Source organism: Prionailurus bengalensis, chromosome D4, assembly GCF_016509475.1.
Source record: "Prionailurus bengalensis isolate Pbe53 chromosome D4, Fcat_Pben_1.1_paternal_pri, whole genome shotgun sequence".
NCBI lineage: Eukaryota > Metazoa > Chordata > Mammalia > Carnivora > Felidae > Prionailurus > Prionailurus bengalensis.
Window position 1 is genome coordinate 23,764,003 of NC_057359.1, and position 4,872 is coordinate 23,768,874.

Below are 4,872 nucleotides of genomic sequence, written 5' to 3' on the forward strand. Positions count from 1 at the left end.
GAGATCCATCCCTACACACTCCACTGCCTGTGGTCAGGTTTACTCAGTGGAAGCCCTGTTATCCAAACAGAGTGGGTTTCTGGTCAGAAACAAGCTTTGCTACACACTGGTAAACACAAACAAATCACCCTACAGAGCCCCTTTCTTTTAAAGGGCAGTGCAAATCCAAGGGTCAGCGGTCAGGAGGAATATCACCAAACAAACGGAAGCTGTGTTTGCTCCACCACGAAACATGAGCAGCGCATGTCTCCAGGAGGATTTACTGTAGCGTGTCCAAAGTAAACGGACATGGGTGAGTGGGTGGGGGTGGGGTGAGATTCCTACTTCAAAGTTTCCTTCCAGCTGCTCCTGGAGAAAGAGACTCCTTCAGGATTTCTCCCCACAAGAAAGCACTTATGAGACTGCCATTTCTGGATTAACTGTCTTTATCTATTTGAAACTGGAAGGGAAGGCAGCACTTCTGTTTGTTTTTTTGTTGATGTTAAACAGATGCACGGTCTATTACAGCCACACAGGCCTAATTCAAGATGAAGCAGTGATAGGAATGTTGTCGCTGTTGGGCCAATGTGAGGAGAATGGGTTTGCCTATTATTCTGCATATGTGTTCAATATTTTCATTTGATTTAATGCCCCAATCTCCCCGACGGGTCAAATTACACCTATCTACCCCTGGCTCTTTTCAGAAATTCACTATGATTTCAAGATCAGCTGTTATTTCTTAAGCAGATCAGATCAAGGCCACAAATATTTATCTCCTCATGATTTGTCTGTGAAAGGTGGTGAAGCAAAGGAAGAAAGAGTAGGGAAAGGAAAGAAAGGGAAAAAGCAGATATTGGGTCAATCTTTATTTATTTATTTATTTATTTTTAAAGTTTGAACTTCATTTGTACCAGTTTGGACCCTCTGGGCTTCCTGAGGGCGGGGCCTCACAGTGAGTAACCTGCCCCCCTGCATCAGAAAATCCTAATGTTCTCTAAGAAGGATTTAAATGTATGTTTTACGGCTTTCTTTTCAGAGTAAGATGAAAGGAAAACTGAATCAAGGGCATTTGGGTTTGCAGATAAGGTTTTTGTAGACATTAGGGGTCTCAGATAGCTTTTGGAAGTGAATAGGGTGCAGGATAAAAACAAATTAAATTAGTGATATGGTGAAAACCCTGAGTCAGAAGCCTCTATGAAGTTTTCCCGGATAACATTACCTCAGAGTCTTTCTCTGGGGGAAAAACAACTTCCAGCAGGATGCAAAAAGGAAGCAGACCTGTTCCATCGGGTGGAGGACAACGAGCCTGGAAGATCAATACCCACATGGAAAGTCATTTGAAAGACCCAATTCTGAAGAGTCAAATCTGCCTAAAGATTCCAGGAACAGATGTCAAAACAGGGCAGGCTTCTGGAGACAAGAAAACTCATCTGCTCCTGTCTTCAGACCCCTTTAAAGCCACTGACCTCCTACTGCACTGAGTAGGGTAGTCAGTCTATCTTAAAAGCATCCAGGGTTATCATTTTCTATAAGTTGTTTCCCTGACCTTCACTCATTTCCAGGTGATATTTTCATCCACATAGAGACTAAATTGTATGATTACCAGGTACCTAGGTTTTACTATAGAGATCTGTACACAGTTTGGGAAACCACTTTAGATGGAAGCTATACATGTCCTAAATGGCAAAGTCAGCTTCTTGCAGAACTAAGAAAAACCAGCACTCTTACTGGTCATGAAAATGTTCAGTTAACAGAACACCATGCATTTAGGTTTATTTGCTTGTTTGCTTTGCTTTGTACATTTTTCAAGACCTGTGATTTCAATCACCTAGAGCATCCACCAATAAATATTGTAATGATGGATAGATAACAGAAACCAACCATTTTACAAAATGGAATATACTAATTTGAATGCATATGTATAAGTATTCTATTTTGTATCACAGATCCTGTGCTGAAATGGCTGAACTCTAAAAGACCTTTTTCTTTTCTATCATTAAAAAATGTTGAAATGTCTCTAAATCTCCAAAACTTCAAGCTTGTGGTCGTTGCTCTCTGTGCTTTAGATATACATGAGAGATTGTATTTGGTTCTGGGTACCAAATTCTCATAGGAATAAGAGGGAACTTAAGTCTACACAGCATAATAACAAGATAACAATGTAATTTCAAGCTTTGCACCTAAGAGTCAGTTGAAAGAACTGTACATGTTTAGCCTACAATAACATGAAAAACATTTAGCTGCTTCTTATGATTTAGAATCCATCATGTGGAAGACAAATCTGACTTATCCTGAATGTTTCCAAGTAATATACCCAGCCCTAGGTAGTAAAAGTTGTAAAGTGATAAAAGTTGGCTCAATTGACGAAAGAATTTTCTAAGATTCAAATAGTTCCCCTCAAGCTTAGGGCAGACAACACTCTGATAGACACTGGATGAGTTATATTCAAATGTCACATGACTATATGAAAGGATGTGTAGAAAAGTCCATTGGAGCACTAAGATCCTGTGATCCTATGATACCCAATATAAGCTAGGTTTTGGTTTTTTGTTTTCCTTTAGCTAATTTCCCCCAGTCTAACAGATGATTCATGGAAAACATCAGATAAGTCATTCTTTGAAATTTTGCACGTCAAATCATATATGTAAATACCCTGTTATTCATGTACAAATAGAAACACTGGCTAATCACATCTTAATATCTGTTCTGTAAATGAAGGGAAAAAATTCTTGATATTGATAACTTTTGCAAATACCCCATAGGTTTGGAATAGAAGCAGGGCCCTTAGAAAGATCAGAAGGCAATGTCCTACCGTGAGAAAATTGATACCATGAAACAGTAATTCTCTTTGAAGCTCAGAGAAAAGGTCTACTGAGAAAAGTTAAATACACAAAAGGCAAGATTTGCCAATGATGGAAAAAAAAATATCAGCATCTGAAACCATTTCAACAAAAGTATAATTTCTAGCAGTGGTAAACTGTCAAGTATAGGATGAAAAGAACTAAGACCATGCTTTCTTTCCCAAATCTCTTGTCTTAAACACTACTCATAGCAACTGGCTAGTAGGACTGGAGGACTCTACAGGCCAACGGGCATATTTCTAAGCATCTGTGGAGTCCACTGAATATGTTATCCTTGGAAGCTACCCAGTACCATGGCACAAACAGAATTTGTTGGACTTAGTTTCATGGAGATACTCAAACACTAATAGCAACTAAAAGTAAACTTTACAAACATGTTTTTATAAAGGACCTATTAGTCTGAGATTTCATTTACAAAATCATCTGGATACATAGCCCTGGCACAGTGCCTTCTCTTACCACCTCTCCCAACACCCAAGTCTTGGATGCTTTAACTCACCTACATCAAATTATCATTTTAAGTGAAAATTTCAGAGGCATTTACTACATTTACAGTGTTAAGCAACCATAATCTTTATTTAGCTCCCAAACATCCTCATCACCCCAAAAACTAACCCCATACCCCTTAAGCAGTCACTACCCATCTCCTTCCTTTAGCCCCTGGCAAATACCAATCTGCTTCCTGTACTGATTGATTTACCTATTCTGGATATTTCAAATAAATGGAATAATACTATATATGACATCTTGTGTCTGGCTTATTTCACTTAACCAAGTTCTGTAAAGAAAAAGTATAGTTTATATTTTTTTACCATGCATTACTTTATAGTTCAAAGTACCTTGTTTTAGATGTTAGTATCTTTGTATAGCTCCCTACAAAGTGTATTTACTCCCCTCATATCTCATGTTATTTTAACCTCATAACAATCTTATCAAGTTGGCAGGAATGACTTTATTATTACCATTTTACAGGTGGAAATATTGAGACAAGGAGAGCCAGTCCAGTATTCCACAATAAAGTTACCTGATATATTCCAGTCTTCATGTTCCATTGCCTTTTGTAAAAGGCACTTCATGTATGCCTGTCAGAGTTATTACAAACACAAAGCACTTACTAGCAGTTGTATTTTAAAATTCTCAGAAGCATATTTTAAATGAATAGAATAGATGAAAATCACTTTTGGGTACATTATCACTATTTGCACTCAGTAGAGAGCTGCTTTTGACACATAACAGTTGCATATGACTGGAAGTAATCTGCACACAAGGCCATATTCTGTCCCAAGTCCAAAATTCCATTTGGAGTCATTTGGAAGTCAGCTCAAGCACTAAGTCCTTGGTCCCTGTATAGTGTCTAGGTCTTGGCTCTGTTGGCTGTACAATAAGGCTAGGCAGAAATGACCCCTGAGATCTCTTCCAGATCTGAATTCTATAATGGTCAGCTAAGCCACAGACCAAACTCAACACTGAACTCATCAGCTCCATCTACACAAGGTCAGTACAACTATTTGAAAGATGGATCCATCAAAAGTTTTAGTAATAACTAATGTCAATGGCCATTCCTTCTTGTTGAGATTTTTTTCAAGAAATTGTGGAATGTTCTTTATCAAACTACTATCCCACTGAGATTTTACTGACTAAATGATTTCTACATAAATAGGCAGTCTGTAAAAAGGTCTACTAATTTGGCCAGGTTTATGCCTTTCTGGTATAGAAAATTTCTGGTATAGAATACTATTTCAGACATTTCTCTATATCTCAGCCATTCATTCCATGGTAGACCTGCCCATATGCATCACTTTTTAATTTTGCACAAATTAGGACTGCCAAAACATTATTTTTAGCATGTTCATAGACACGTATTTTTTTTTCAACCTGGCGTTCAAACCCAACCATTTATTTGCCATCAACCAAAAATTAACATTGGAATCTTGTTATGCCATCTCCATAGATTTTCCTTGGTCAGTTTTTAGTTTTAACTGTGGCTTTAGCAATTCACCCAAGATTGGGGAGTAGTCAAATTTAGCAGGGC